The following is a 17,203-nucleotide window of genomic DNA, read 5'->3' as shown; positions in this document are numbered from 1 at the left end:
GGTGCAAACCAATGCCGGCCTTTGTGAGCCACCGCTCATCGCGACGGATCGACGGACCTCATGCTCATTTCAGCCGACCGCACGCCACTTGCGGACATGGACGGCCATCTTCGCTCCTCATTGGGGAGGGCAAAATTTTGTAGTGCGATGCCCAAGCAGACGTGCCCTTGGCCGAGGCCACGGGTGCAACTTGCGTTCAAAGAGTTGATGATTCATGGGATTCTGCAATTCACACTATGTATCGCATTTCGCTACATTCTTCATCGTGGTGAGAGCCGAGATATCCGTTGCCGAGAGTCATGATTTTGTTTAGCTTTTGTCTTTCGGTGACCCAAGCGCGCAAGGTGCTGGCTTGTGCTTCATTCTTTGGATTTCTAAGGTGTGCGATGCACCCGTGTGTTGGGTGGTTGACACATCCCGAACCCCGAGCACCCAATGGGTGCAACGAGGAACGCTGTGGTGTGTCCTCGCCCCATCACCTTGCAAAGGTGGGAGGTGACGCATGGGAGAGCTGTGTCAGTGGATGGGGCCCCTGCCCCGCAAATCATGCGAGTGCACCCATCCTAAACATAGAATGCTCCAAGCGATGAGTCAACACACCTGGGCAAGGCAACGGGGGGTTGCGGCAGTCCCGACTTGCCACCGTCGAAACGATGGATCCCTGGCACAGCGTCACCCACGCGATTAGACCGTGAAATCTCAGCAGCGGGGGACGAGGCCCAGACCCCTCTGAATTGCAATCGAGCAGAGACCTCTCGCTCTGATGCGGATGTCATTCGAAGGCACCGATCCTAATCCAGATGGCATTCGTGTCTCTTCTTTTCCCCGCGGGGAATCCATGCTTTCGAACACAGGCATTCGATGTGACCCTCGACCTCGACGACACTGGACCCGTAGCTTGGCCATCTAGCACATCGCTGCAGGGCCGAGTATCCGCACGTCACCGAGATTTCGAGGGCGGGGAGGAGGCCAGCTCCATCCCCTACATGATTCAGGGTCTCAAACTGACAATGATCCTACCGTAGGTTCACCTACGGTAACCTTGTTACGACTTCTCCTTCCTCTAAATGATAAGTTTCAGTGAACTTCTCGCGACATCGTCGATTGGGTAATTTGCGCGCCTACTGCCTTCCTTGGATGTGGTAGCCGTTTCTCAGGTTCCCTCTCCAGAATTGAACCCTAATTCTCCGTCACCCGTCACCACCATGGTAGGCCTCTATCCTACCATCAAAAGTTGATAGGGCAGAAATTTGAATGAAGCGTCACCAGCACAAAGGCCGTGCAATCCGTCGAGTTATCATGAATCACCAGAATAGCGGGCGAGCCCGCATCGGCCTTTTATCTAATAAATGCATCCCTTTCGAGAGTCAGGATTTGGTGCATGTATTAGCTCTAGAATTACTACGATTATTCGAGTAGCAAAGTACCATCAAAGAAACTATAACTGATTTAATGAGCCATCCGCAGTTTCACAGTCTGAAATAGTTCATACTTAGACATGCATGGCTTAATCTTTGAGACAAGCATATGACTACTGGCAGGATCGACCAGGTAGCTTCTAACAACGAGGGGGACCCGCAAGGCCTGCTACAGCCAAGGGATGACTGCCGCGATGGGAAACCAAAATTTGCATTCGCTCTGTCATGCATCCAAACATAATCCGCCGCACAAGCAACAAGAATGACGTTCACAGCACATGCAGGACTCGTAACGCTCAAAGATTTCACACAAGAGGAAAGTGTCCCGTCGTCGACCGGAGAGGGCTGAACAGGGAGCCTCGGTTCACAGGCACCTGGGAAGAACATCCCGTACGGAACCCTTTACCCTCAAACTCACTGTCGCCACTACTTGGAAAGAAGCCTTGAGTGTGTACGAGATGCACCTTGCACGTAGCCACCTCAATTGTAAGGCCACTCAGAGACATCCATTTCCCAAGCATATGCCTCCTACATGCCTGTTGAGGTGCACCCGCATAGACAAAATCCTTCTCGATCGCAACAAACATTTTCCCACAACGAAGAGCTGGTTGCCGAAGTGCCAACGGAGACTGCCATGGTGAAGGGTGAAGGGACGTGCGAGTCGAAAACATGGCTGGTTATGCGATTGGCGGGGCCATCACTGTGCACGCGACCACCTCAATTATAAGGCCGGTCAAGGGCATCATGTATAACACCCCCTCCGCACATTTATAGGTGATGAGAGCCCGCCCGCATACACGGACATGTCTAACCTCTGGAAAATTTCTCCTTTCCCAGCACAACCTCGCTAACTGTTCCCCGTGACACGTGATCTGCCAGCGTAGGTATAGAAAAGTTCCTACAGGTGAACACTCACACTAGCGTTGTTGGACAAGCTTCAATCTCATGCACATGCACATACCAAAGAACTGCACCACGAGGGAAACCCACCCGCGAGCACCCACATCTCGGCAAAAAGCATTCGTGCGATTTCTTCCCCTAGACAGACACGTTGGGCCTGCACTTGTCGGAGCATTGCAAAGACCAGTGCTCTGGTTCGCATGAGCCTGAGAAGAACATCTCGTACAAAACTCGTTCCCCCAAAATGCTTGAATCACAAATGCTCATAGCAGAGTCGTAATGCAAAGATGTACACCGCGCACGCGACCGAGTAAGGACACTTAGAGACATTTATTTCCCAGGCATATGCCCCCTACACACTTTTTGGTGCACCCCGTACAAACGACCATACTTCGACAAGCCCTCCTAGAATTTCGCATCTGAAGAGAGATGAAACGCCTTGGGCTTTTTGTCCACACAATGCAAACACCGAACGCTCTCTTTAGGGGGGAGCTGAAGAAGAGTATCTCCCGCAGAACCCATGAGCCACAGCCATTCGGATCACATAGGGCAGGACAGGGCATGGAGAGTTTTCGCATCCAAAAAAAAATTATCGGTAATACTCTACACTTCTACTGGCCCGGACCACAAAGGCTGTCACGATAGTGCCATGCACTTCTGTAGGATGAGACAGTGAAGAGGTGAGCACGCATCGAGAATGCACTAGCGAATAAATAATGTGGCAACCAAACCTTTCGCCGGCCCCCCTCTCAATCCCAAGGCTCTACCAATCGGCAAAAACTTAGGGTGGAGAGTGGACCCTTGATGAAATTAGGGACGTCGAGCAATGCACTCGTGCAACCATCTCTTTCCTTCTTGCCGTCCGGGCAGGATAAAAATGCAATGATAGAATGTGCCAATGAGATGGAGCCCTTGGCTAAAAGATACAACTCCATGCACACTTAGCAACAAGTGCATTTTAGAATCGAATACCAAATGTGCAGTGTATTGCAAGCCGTGCAGACACCTACATATAGGGTATATGCAACAAAACAAAGTGACAAGTACTTCCCACCAGCTCCGCCATTGCGATTACCAAATAAGATATACTCACTGCCACAGATTAAAGACCATCATTACCATCTCGAAATAGATACAAGCACATCGAGCTTCATCCGATCAACTGGATGAATTTCACCTTGAAGGGGCCCAATCCAAAAGTTTCGGAGGTCACCTCCTGGAACTCTCAGGAACAAGGCCCATCTTACATGCAAACTCTGCTACTGCGCAAACACAAGTTGCAATTAAAGAGAAATTGCAAGGCCGTCACAATGGCCCGAGGCCAATGCTCCGACTAAGTCAATTTTCTCTTGCAATCACCATGCCGCTGTTCACAGAGAGATCTCCCCATTCACTTGTGACGCGACGCACAATCCAAGTGCTAGACGCGAGCTTGCCCTTGAAAGGGCCACTTTCCAAGGCATCCCCCGATGACACATTGGAACGACAACCACTGTCGAACCATTCCCAATGTTGTTCTGGTCGAGTTGGCACAGAGGTGACCTTGGGGAGCTCCCGCGTAGCAATCGGGATGTGCTTTCGTACCCATCTCTCACAAAGACCAATGTTAGCTGTGAACAAATTTGGAATCCAAGGCCTTACATCCATCGATATCGTCGGGGCACTGGGTCTATATACAAAGGCCATGGAGAGGTTCCTAGAAGAGAAGCCCCCCCTGCTCGCTCGCACAAACATCCCAAATTCTAGACACAAGCTCCCACCCTTAGCATCGCTCTCTAGATCACCGCAATGACACATTGGAATGACAACCGCTGTCGAACAACTCCCGAAATTGTGGCGATGGAGTGAGAGAGAAGAGTAGCTTTGGGGAGAGGTGCATAGCAAACGGGCTGCTCCTTCATTCCGCTCTTATATACAGATCCGATGTCGCTGATTTCATTTGGAATCCAGGGTGCATTCATCCTTGCCCACACGAGTAATGGCTCTTCTGATCGAATGGCCACGGGGAGCTTCTGATAACAAAGGCTCCCTTGTCACTCGTGATGCACAGCCCAACTGCTAGATGATGGCTTGCCCTTCAGATCACTGCCCAGGCAACCACCACAATGGAACCATTGGAACGACAACCGCTGCCGAACCATTTTGAAAATTTTGCGCCAAAGAATTTTTTGCAAAGAGAATGACTCTCGGGAGAGAGCACTTGCATAGCAAAATCGGGATGGCTTCACGGCCCTTCCAATAGAAACGATGCTGGTGCCAATATTCAAAATTTGAATAACATGTCTTTCTCGAACATCAGCACTGATTCTATTGGGGAGGGTCGCCGAGAGCTTTTGTTATCAAAGCCTCCCATTGTAGCTGTGATAGGCATGCAAAAAATTTTGCTAGAGCGCCAAGCACCCACCTCATGGCTAGAGACAAGGGCTCGCCATTAGATCAAAACTTTGAAATCGCAGAACAGACGCGCTGTAGAATGGAAACCGCTGCCAAGTCTCTTTCGTAATTGCATCAGTTGAGTGATCGAAGAAGGTGATCTAAGAGAGGGTCCAAGCATAGGAATTCGTTGGGGGATTCCTGCCGATGCCATAAATTTATGCAATACCCGAGCAACACCGGACGGAGGTTCTAGACGACGGCTCCCATTTTAGATCGAGTTTTAAAATCACCAAGAAGACACGGTGAGGGCTGGAAACCACTGCCAAACCCTTTTCCAAAATTGAGCCAGCTGAGTGACAAGAAAACATGATCTAAAGGAGAGTCCAGGAATAGCACCCTCGAGGGTGGGCTTCATGCCCCTCTAATTGATTCAACGTCGGCGTCCACCGTTTCAAAATCTGACATATCCATCCGCCCTGACAGCGGCATTGAATCAATGAGGGGGGCACGGGAGAGGCTCACAGAAACCACCTCTCCCATTGTAGCCATGATAGGCATGCAAAAAATCTTGCTAGAGCGCCAAAGCACCCACCCTCATGGCTATAGACAAGGGCTTTCCATTAGATCAACTTTGAAATCGCAGAATAGACGCGGTGTAGAATGGCAACCGCTGCCAAGTCTCTTTTGTAATTACGTGGGTCGAGTGATCGAAGAAGGTGATCTAAGAGAGGGTCCATGCATAGGCATTCATTGGGGGATTCGCGCCGATCACATAAATTTATGTAACACCCGAGCAACACCGGACGGAGGTGCTAGACGAGGGCTCCCATTTTAGATCAAGTTTTAAAATCACCAAGTAGACGCGGTGAGGGCTGGCAACTGCTGCCAAACCTTTTTCCGAAATTGTGCCAACTAAGTGACAAGAAAACATGATCTAAAGGAGAGTCCAGGTATAGCACCCATGAGGGTGGGCTTCATGCCCCTCTAATTGATTCAACATCGGCGTCCACCGTTTCAAAATCCGACATATCCATCTGCCCTGACAGCGGCGTTGAATCAATGAGGGGGGCATGGGAGAGGCTCGCGGTAACCACCTCTCCCATTGTAGCCGTGATAGGCATGCAAATAATTTTGCTAGAGTGCAAAGCACCCACTTCATGGCTATAGACAAGGGCTCGCCATTAGATCAACTTCAAAATCGCAGAACAGACGCGGTGTAGAATGGCAACCGCTGCCAAGCCTCCTCCATAATTGCGTCGGTCGAGTGATCGAAGAAGGTGATCTAAGAGAGGGTCCAAGCATAGGAATTCATTGGGGGATTCGCACTGATGGCATAAATTTATGCAATACCTGAGCAACACCAGACGGAGGTGCTAGACAAGGGCTCCCGTTTTAGATCAAGTTTTAAAATCACCAAGTAGACGCGGTGAGGGCTGGCAACCGCTGCCAAACCTTTTTCCAAAATTGCGCCAGCTGAGTGGCAAGAAAACATGATCTAAAGGAGAGTCCAGGTATAGCACCCACAAGGGTGGGCTTCATGCCCCTCTAATTGATTCAACGTCGGCATCCACCGTTTCAAAATCTGACATATCCATCCGCCCTCACAGCGGCGTTGAATCAATGAGGGGGGCACGGGAGAGGCTCGCGGCAACCACCTCTCCCATTGTAGCTGCGATAGGGCATGCAAAAAATTTTGCTACAGCACCAAGCACCCACCTCATGGCTAGAGACAAGGGCTCGCCATTAGATCAACTTTGAAATCGCAGAACAGACGCGGTGTAGAATGGCAACCGTTGGCAAGTCTCTTCCGTAATTGCGTCGGTCGAGTGATTGAAGAAGGTGATCTAAGAGAGGGTCCAAGCATTAGGAATTCATTGGGGGATTTGCGCCGATGGCATAAATTTATGCAATACCCAAGCAACACCGGACGGAGGTGCTAGACGAGGGCTCCCATTTTAGATCGAGCTTTAAAATCACCAAGTAGACGCGGTGAGGGCTAGCAACCGTTGCCAAACCTTTTTCCAAAATTGCACCTGCTGAGTAACAAGAAAACATGATCTAAAGGAGAGTCCGCGAATAGCACCCTCGAGGGTGGGCTTCATGCCCCTCTAATTGATTCAATGTCGGCGTCCACCATTTCAAAATCTGACATATCCATCCGCCCTGACAGCAGCATTGAATCAATGAGGGGGGCACGGGAGAGGCTCGCAGAAAAAAACTCTCCCATTGTAGCCATGATAGGCACACAAAAATTTTTTCTAGAGCGCCAAGCACCCACCTAATGGCTATAGACAAGGGCTTGCCATTAGGATCAACTTCGAAATTGCAGAACAGACGCGGTGTAGAATGGAAACCGCTGCCAAGTCTCCTCCATAATTGCGTCGGTTGAGTGATCGAAGAAGGTGATCTAAGAGAGCGTCCAAGCGTAGGCCTTCATTGGGGGATTTGCACCAATGGCATAAATTTATGCAATACCTGAGCAACACCGGACGAAGGTGCTAGACGAGGGCTCCCATTTTAGATCAAGTCTTAAAATCACCAAGTAGATGTGGTGAGGGCTGGCAACCGCTGCCAAAACTTTTTCCAAAATTGCGCCAGCTAAGTGACAAGAAAACATGATCTAAAGGAGAGTCAAGGAATAGCACCCTCGAGGGTGGGCTTCATGCCCCTCTAATTGATTCAACGTCGGCTTCCACCGATTCAAAATCTGACATATCCATCCGCCTTGACAGCGACATTGAATCAAATGAGGGGGGCGCGGGAGAGGCTCGCGGAAACCACCTCTCCCATTGTAGCCGCGATAGGCACGCAAAATTTTTTGCTAGAGTTCCAAGCACCCACCTCATGGCTATACACAAGGGCTCGCCATTAGATCAACTTCGAAATCGCAGAACAGACGCGGTGTAGAATGGGAATCACTGCCAAGTCTCTTCCGTAGTTGCGTCAGTCGAGTGATCGAAGAAGGTGATCTAAGAGAGGGTCCAAGCGTAGGCATTTGTTGGGGGATTTGCGCCAATGGCATAAATTTATGCAATACCCAAGCAACATCGGACAGAGGTTCTAGACGAGGGCTCCCATTTTAGATCGAGTTTTAAAATCACCGAGTAGACGCGGTGAGGGCTGGCAACCGCTGCCAAACCTTTTTCCAAAATTGTGCCAGCTGACTGACAAGAAAACATGATCTAAAGGAGAGTCGAGGAATAGCACATCGAGGCTGGGCTTCATGCCCCTCTAATTGATTCAACGTCGGTGTCCATCGTTTCAAAATCCAACATATCCATCCGCCTTGACACCGGCGCTGAATCAATGAGAGGGGCATGGGAGAGGCTCGCGGAAACCACCTCTCCTATATAAGCTATTAGTGCGAGGCTCGCTCTCCATTAGAAATTCGCAAACACACCGAAAACTGCCTTAAAAATCCAAATCCTTGAAAATTCTGACCAAACAGCCATTCACGACCCAATTTTTTATGAGGTCGACAGAGGAGCAAAGGATTGTCATGGAGCCAATTTTTTGTGAGTTCATGGAGCCATGGGACTAAAATGGTCATCGAGCTCATCCGATCAACTGGATGAATTTCACCTTGAAGGGGGCCCAATCCAAAAGTTCCGAAGGTCATCTCCTGGAACTCTCGAGAACAAGGCCCATCTTACATGCAAACTCTGCTACTGCGCAAACATAGGTTGCAATTAAAGAGAAATTGTGAGGCCGTCACATAATGGCCTGAGGCCAATGCTCTGACTAAGTCAATTTTCTCTTGCAATCACCATGCCGCCGTTCATAGAGAGATCTCCCCATTCACTTGTGACACGATGCACAATCCAAGTGCTAGACGCGAGCTCGCCCTTGAAAGAAAGACCACTTTCCAAGACATCCCCCAATGACACATTGGAACGACAATCGCTGTCGAACCATTCCCAATGTTGTGCCAATCGAGTTGGCACAGAGGCGACCTGAGGGAGCTCCCGCGTAGCAATCGGGATGTGCTTTTGTGCCCATCTCTCACAAAAACCAATGTTAGCTGTGATCAAATTTGGAATCCAAGGGCTCGCATCCATCGATATCGTCGCCACTAGGTCTATATACAAAGGCCATGGAGAGGTTTCGATAAGAGAAGCTCCCCAACTCACTCGCACAAACATCCCAAATTCGAGACACAAGCTCCCGCCCTTAGAGCATCGCTCTCCAGATCACCGCAATGACACATTGGAACGACAATCGCTGCCGAACAACTCCCAAAATTGTGGCAATGGAGTGAGAAAGAAGAGCAATTTTGGGGAGCCGCGCATAGCAAACAGGCTACTACTGCTTCATTCCGCTCTTATATATATCCAACATCGTTGATTTCGTTTCAAATATGAGGCTACATTCATCCTTGCTCACACAAGCAATGGCTCTTCTAATTGAATGGCCACGGGGAGCTTCCGATAACATAGGCTCGCTTGTCACTCGTGATGCGCAGCCCAACTGCTAGACGACGGCTCGCCCTTCAGATCGCTGCCAGGCAACAATCACAACGGCACCATTGGAACGACAACTGCTACCAAACCATTCTGAAAATTTTGTGCCAAAGAAGTTGTTGCGTAGAGAACGACTCTGGGGAGAGAGCCCTCGCATAGCAAACTCGGGATGGCTTCACGACCCTCCCAATAGAAACGATGCCGGTGCCAGTACTCCAAATTTGAATAATGTGTCTTTCGTGAACACCAGCACTGATTCTATTGGGGGAAGGTCGCCGAGAACTTTTGTTGTCAAAGCTCCGATTGTAGCCGCGATAGGCACACAAAAAATTGCTAGAGCCCCAAGCACCCCACCTCATGGCTAGACAAGGGCTCGCGATTAGATCAACTTCGAAATCGCTGAACAGATGCGCTGTGGAATGGCAACCGTTGCCAAGCCTCTTCTATAATTGCATCAGTCGAGTGATCGAAGAAGGTGATCTAAGAGAGAGTCCAAGGCTAGGGATTCATTGGGGGATTCGTGCCGATAGCAAAAATTTATGCAATACCCGAGCAACACCGGACGGAGGTGCTAGACGAGGGCTCCTATTTTAGATCAGGGTTTAAAATCACTAGGTAGACGCGGTGAGGGCTGGCAACTGCTGCCAAACCTTTTTTTGAAATTGCGCCCGCTGAGTGACAACAAAACAAGATCTAAAGGAGAGTCCAGGAATAGCACCTCGAGGGTGGGCCTCATGCCCCTCTAATTGATTCAATGTCGGCGTCCACTGTTTCAAAATCTGACATATCCATCCGCCCTGACACCGGTGTTGAATCAATGAGGGGGGCACGAGAGAGGCTCGCGGCAACCACCTCTCCCATTGTTTTCGCGATAGGCATGCAAAAAATTTCTAGAGCCCCAAGCACCCATGTCATGGCTAGACAAGGGCTCGCCATTAGATCAACTTTGAAATCGCGGAACAGACGCACTGTAGAATGGCAACCACTGCCAAGTCTCTTCCATAATTGCGTCGATCAAGTGATCGAAGAAGGTGATCTAAGAGAGGGTCCAAGGGTAGGGCATTCGTTGGGGGATTCGCACCGATAGCAAAAATTTATGCAATACCCGAGCAACACCGGACGGAGGTGCTAGACGAGGGCTCCCATTTTAGATCAAGTCTTAAAATCACCAAGTAGACGCAGTGAGGGCTGGCAACCGCTGCCAAACCTTTTTCCAAAATTGCGCCAGCTGGGTGACAAGAAAACATGATCTAAAGGAGAGTCCAAGAATAGCACCCTCGAGGGTGGGCCTCATGCCCTTCTAATTGATTCAATGTCGGCGTCCACCATTTCAAAATTCAACATATCCATCCGCCCTGACAGCAGCGTTGAATCAATGAGGGGGCATGGGAGAGGCTCGCGGAAACCACCTCTCCCATTATAGCCACGATAGGCATGCAAAAATTTTTTTGCTAGAGCGCCAAGCACCCACCTCATGGCTATAGACAACGGCTCGCCATTAAATCAACTTTGCAATCGCAGAACAAATGCGATGTAGAATGGCAACCGCTGCCAAGTCTCTTCCGTAATTGCGTCAGACTAGCGATCGAAGAAGGTGATCTAAGAGAGGGTCCAAGCGTAGGCATTCATTGGGGGATTTGCGCTGATGGCAAAAATTTATGCAATACCCGAGCAACACCGGACAGAGGTGTGCCAGACGGGGGCTCCCGTTTTAGATCAAGTCTTAAAATCACCAAGTAGATGCGGTGAGGGCTAGCAACTGCTGCCAAACCTTTTTCTGAAATTGTGCCTGCTGAGTGACAAGAAATAATGATCTAAAGGAGAGTCCAAGAATAGCACCCTCGAGGGTGGGCTTCATGCCCCTCTAATTGATTCAACGTCGACGTCCACCGTTTCAAAATCTGACATATTTGAATCAATGAGGGGGGCACGGGAGAGGCTCGCGGCAAGCACCTCTCCCATTGTAGCTGCGATAGGCACGCAAAATTTTTTTCTAGAGCACCAAGCACCCACCTCATGGCTATACACAAGGGCTCGCCATTAGATCAACTTCGAAATCGCAGAACAGACATGGTCTAGAATGGAAACCGCTGCCAAGTCTCTTCCATAGTTGCATCGGTCGAGTGATCGAAGAAGGTGATCTAAGAGAGGGTCCAAGCGTAGGCATTCATTGGGGGATTCGCGCCGATGGCATAAATTTAGGCAATACCCAAGCAACACTGGATGAAGGTGCTAGACGAGGGCTCCTATTTTAGATCAAGTTTTAAAATCACCAAGTAGACGCGGTGAGGGCTGGCAACCACTGCCAAACCTTTTTCTGAAATTGTGCCAGCTGAGTGACAAGAAAACATGATCTAAAGGAGAGTCGAGGAATAGCACATTGAGGGTCGGATTCATGCCCCTCTAATTGATTCAACGTCAGTGTCCACCGTTTCAAAAACTGACATATCCATCCGCCTTGACACCGGCATTCAATCAATGAGAGGGGCACGGGAGATGTTCGCGGCAACCACCTCTCCTATATAAGCTATTAGTGCAAGGCTTGCTCTACACTAGAAATTAGCAAACACACCGACAATTGCCTTAAAAATCCAAATCCTTTAAAATTTTGAACAAATAGCCATTCACGACCCAATTTTTTATGAGGTCGGCAGAGGAGCAAAAGATTGTCATCGGTTAGGAGATGCGAGTTCATGGAGCCAAGGGACTGAAATGGTCATCGAGCTCATTCGATCAACTGGATGAATTTCACCTTGAAGGGGGCCCAATCCAAAAGTTCCAGAGGTCATCTCCTAGAACTCTTGAGAACAAGGCCCATCTTACATGCAAACTCTGCTACTATGCAAACATAGGTTGCAATTAAAGAGAAATTGTGAGGCCGTCACAATGGCCCAAGGCCAATGCTCCGACTAACTCAATTTTCTCTTGCAATCACCATGCCCCCATTCATAGAGAGATCTCCCCATTCACTTGTGATGCGATGCACAATCCAAGTGCTAGACGCGAGCTCGCCCTTGAAAGAAAGACCACTTTCCAAGACATCCCCCGATGACACATTGGAACGACAACCGCTGTCGAACCATTCCCAATGTTGTGCCGATCGAGGTTGCACAGAGGCAACCTTAGGGAGCTCCTGCGTAGCAATCGAGATGTGCTTTCATACCCATCTCTCACAAAAACCTATGTTAGCTGTGAACAAATTTAGAATCCAGGGCTTGTATCCATCGATATCGTCGGCACTGGGACTATATATTCAAAGGCCACGAAGAGGTTTCGATAAGAGAAGCTCCCTTGCTCGCTCGCACAAACATCCAAAATGCTAGACACAAGCTCTTGCCCTTAGCATCGCTCTCCAGATTGCCACAATGACACATTGGAATGACAACCACTGTCGAACAACTCTTGAATTAGTGCCGATGGAGTGAGAAAGAAGAGCAACTTTGGGGAGCTGCGCATAGCACACGGGCTGTGCTGCTTCATTCCGCTCTTATATACAGATCCGATGTCATTGATTTTGTTTCGAATCCGAAGCTGCATTCATCCTTGCTCACACAAGCAATGGCTCTTCTCATCGAATGGACACGGGGAGCTTCCGATTACAAAGGCTCCCTTGTCACTCTCGATGCGCAGCCCAACTGCTAGACGAAGGCTCACCCTTCAGATCGCTGCCCAAGAAACCACCACAACGGCACCATTGGGAACGACAACTGCTGCCGAACCATTCCAAAAATTTTGCACCAAAGAAGTTGTTTCGAAGAGAACCAATCTGGGGAGAGAGTACTCGAACACCAGCACCGATTATATTGGGGAGGATCGCCAAGAGCTTTTGTTATCAAAGCCTCCCATTGTAGCTGTGATAGGCACGCAAAAAATATTTGCTAGAGCGCCAAGCACCCCACCTCATTGCTAGAGACAAGGGCTCGCCATTAAGATCAACTTCGAAATCGCAGAACAGACGCGCTGTAGAATGGCAACCGCTGCCAAGTCTCTTCCGTAATTGCGTCGATCAAGTGATCGAAGAAGGTGATCTAAGAGAGGGTCCAAGCATAGGCATTCATTGGGGGATTCACGCCGATAGAAAAAATTCATGCAATACCCGAGCAACACCGGACGGAGGTGCTAGACGAGGGCTCCTGTTTTAGATCAAGTTTTAAAATCACCAAGTAGACGCGGTGAGGGATGGCAACCACTGCCAAACCTTTTTCCGAAATTGCGCCGGCTGAGTGACAAGAAAACATGATCTAAAGGAGAGTCGAGGAATAGCACCTCGAGGGTGGGATTCATGCCCCTCCAATTGATTCAACGTCGGCGTCCACCGTTTCAAAATCCGACATTTCCATCCGCCTTGACACCAGAGTTGAATCAATGAGAGGGGCACAGGAGAGGCTCGCGGTAACAACCTCTCCTATATAAGCTATTAGTGTGAGGCTCGCTCTACATTAGAAATTAGCGAACACACCGACATCCGCCTTAATAATCCAAATCGTTGAAAATTTTGACCAAACAGCCATCCATGACCCAATTTTTTATGAGGTCGTCTAAGGAGCAAAAGATTGTCATCGGTTAGGAGATGTTAATTCATGGAGCCAATGGACTGAAATGGTCATCGAGCTCATTCGATCAACTGGATGAATTTCACCTTGAAGGGGCCCAATCCAAAAGTTCCGGAGGTCATCTCCTAGAACTCTCAAGAACAAGGCCCATCTTACTTGCAAACTCTGCTACTGCATAAACATAGGTTGCAATTAAAGAGAAATTACAAGGCCATCACAGTGGCCCGAGGCCAATGCTCCGACTATGTTAATTTTCTCTTGCAATCACCATGCCGCCGTTCACAGAGAGATCTCCCCATTCACTTGTGATGCAACGCACAATCCAAGTGTTAGACACGAGCTCGCCCTTGAAAGGCCACTTTCCAAGACATCCCCTGATGACACATTGGAATGACAACCGCTGTCGAACCATTCCCAATGTTGTGCCGATCGAGTTGGCACAGAGGCGACCTTAGGGAGCTCTCGCGTAGCAATCGGGATGTGCTTTCATACCCATCTCTCAAAAAAACCAATATGTTAGCTGTGAACAAATTTAGAATCCAAGGCTCGTATCCATCGATATCGTCGGCACTGGGTCTATATATTCAAAGGCCACATAGAGGTTCCGATAAGAGAAGCTCCCCTGCTCACTCGCACAAACATCCCAAATGCTAGACACAAGCTCTTGCCCTTAGCATCGCTCTCCAGATCGCCGCAATGACACATTGGAATGACAACCATTGTCGAACAACCCTCAAATTTGTGCTGATGGAGTGAGAAAGACGAGCAACTTTGGGGAGCCGCACATAGCAAACGGGCTACTGCTTCATTCCGCTCTTATATATAGATCCAATGTCGTTGATTTCATTTGGAATCCGAGGCTGCATTCGTCCTTGCTCACACAAGTAATGGATCTTCTCATCAAATGGTCACGGGGAGCTTTCGATTACAAAGGCTCCCTTGTCACCCATGATGCGCAGCCCAACTGCTAGATGACGGCTTGCCCTTCAGATCGCTGCCCAGGCAACCACCACAATAGCGCCATTGGAATGACAACCAGTTTCGAACCATTCCGAAATTTTTTTTGCCAAAGAAGTTGTGACTTGGTGAGAGTACCTGGAACTGTCAAGAACAAAGGCCAATCTTACATGCAAACTCTGCTGCTACGCAAACATAGGTTGCAATTATAGAGAAATTGCAAGGCCGTCACAATGGCTCGAGGCCAATGCTCCGACTACTAAGTCAATTTTCTCTTGCAATCGCCATGCCACCGTTCATAGAGAGATCTCCCCATTCACTTGTGACAACGCACAATCCAAGTGCTAGACGCGAGCTCCCCCTTGAAAGGCCACGTTCCAAGACATCCCAATGACACATTGGAATGACAACCGCTATCGAACCATTCCCAATGTTGTGCCGATCGAGTTGGCACAGAGGCGATCTTAGGGAGCTCCCGCGTAGCAATCGAGAAGTGCTTTCGTACCCTTCTCTCACAAAAACCAATGCTAGATGAACAAATTTAGAATCCAAGGCTCGTATCCATCGATATCATCGGCACTAGGTCTATACTCAAAGGCCACGGAGAGGTTCCGATAAGAGAAGGTCCACTGCTCGCATGCACAAACATCCCCAAATGCTAGATGCAAGCTCCCGCCCTTAGCATCACTCTCCAGATCACCGCAATGACACATTGGAATGACAACCGCTATCGAACAACTCCCAAATTTGTGTCAATGGAGTGAGAAAGAAGAGCCAGATCGGGTCGACAAAAGCGGCTAAGCCAGATCGTGTCGGCCAGCATGGCTTAGCCACCATTTTTTGCCAAGAACTTTCGATATTAAAGCTCCCATGTAGCCACGATAAGTACACCATGACAAATTGCTAGAGCGCCAAGCACCCATAGCGAATTGCCATTATACCAAGCGATGTCGGAGTGCTAGACAAGGGTTCACATTTAGATCAAGTTTTAAAATCACCAAAAAGACACGCCATGGATCGGCAACCGCTACCTCACCTTTCCCAAAATTGAGTCATCGAAAAACATGATCTAAAGGAGAGCAGAGGAAAAGCACCAAGATCGCTTCATGCCCCTTTCATTGATTCAACATCAGCATACACCGTTTGAAAACCCAACAATCCGATTCGCCTAGACACCAATGTTGAATCAATGAAAGGGGCATGGGAGAGGCTCGCGGCAACAACCTCTCCTATATAAGCTTTTAGTGCGAGGCTCGCTTTGCATTAGAAATCTGGCTCGGCCAGCATGGCTCGCCAAGATTGGCTCGGTCAGCATGGTGACTTGGTGACTTGGTGAGAGTACTTGGAACTGTCAAGAACAAAGGCCAATCTTACATGCAAACTCTTCTACTGCGCAAACATAGGTTGCAATTATAGAGAAATTGCAAGGCCGTCACAATGGCCCGAGGCCAATGCTCCGACTACTAAGTCAATTTTCTCTTGCAATCGCCATGCTGCCGTTCACAGAGAGATCTCCCCATTCACTTGTGATGACGCACAATCCAAGTGCTAGACGCGATCTCACCCTTGAAAGGCCGCGTTCCAAGACATCCCGATGACACATTGGAACGACAACTACTGTCAAACCATTCCCAATGTTGTGCCGATCGAGTTGGCACTGAGGCGATCTTAGGGAGCTCCCGCGTAGCAATCGGGAAGTGCTTTTGTACCCTTCTCTCACAAAAACCAATGTTAGCTGAACAAATTTAGAATCCAAGGCCCGTATCCATCGATATCGTCGGCACTGGGTCTATATTCAAAGGCCACGGAGAGGTTTCGATAAGAGAAGCTCCACTGCTCGCTTGCACAAACATCCCCAAATGCTAGATGCAAGCTCCCGCCCTTAGCATCACTCTCCAGATCATCGCAATGACACATTGGAATGAAAATTGCTGTCGAACAACTCCCAAATTTGTGCCGATGGAGTGAGAAAGAAGAGCCAGATCGGGTCGACGAAAATGGCTAAGCCAGATCGGGTCGGCCAGCATGGTTCGCCCAGATCGGGTCGGCCAGCATGGCTCGGCCATTATTTTTTGCCGAGAGCTTTCGATATTAAAGCTCCCATGTAGCCACGATAAGTACACCATGACAAATTGCTAGAGCACCGAGCACCCATAATAGCAAATTGCCATTATACCAAGCGATGCCGGAGTGCTAGACAAGGGTTCACGTTTAGATCAAGTTTTAAAATCACCAAAAAGACACACCATGGATTGGCAACCGCTGCCTCACCTTTCCCAAAATTGAGTCATCGGAAAACATGATCTAAAGGAGAGCCGAGGAAAAGCACCGAGATCGCTTCATGCCCCTTTCATTGATTCAACATCAGCATACACCATTTGAAATCCCAACAATCTGATCCGCTTAGACACCAATGTTGAATCAATGAAAGGGGCATGGGAGAGGCTTGCGGCAACAACCTCTCCTATATAAGCTATTAGTGCGAGGCTCGCTCTACATTAGAAATCTGCGATAGCACGGACAACTCCCTTAAAAATCC

At 49.0% G+C, this 17,203-nt stretch overlaps 1 non-coding gene across 1 annotated transcript; it reads right to left on the bottom strand.

Moving 5' to 3' along the window:
- Positions 1-145: 145 nt before the first annotated feature.
- Positions 146-299, bottom strand: LOC149574594 (5.8S ribosomal RNA). The gene has a single exon (XR_016361143.1). It is a non-coding gene; the product is annotated as a 5.8S ribosomal RNA (ribosomal RNA).
- Positions 300-17,203: the final 16,904 nt, after the last annotated feature.

Source organism: Cupressus sempervirens, chromosome 2 (assembly GCF_028749045.1).
Source record: "Cupressus sempervirens isolate cs-2001-9-10 chromosome 2, ASM2874904v1, whole genome shotgun sequence".
Taxonomy (NCBI): Eukaryota; Viridiplantae; Streptophyta; class Pinopsida; order Cupressales; family Cupressaceae; genus Cupressus; species Cupressus sempervirens.
The sequence above is the reverse complement of the archived record's forward strand: the minus strand, read 5'-3'. Positions and strand labels throughout refer to the sequence as shown.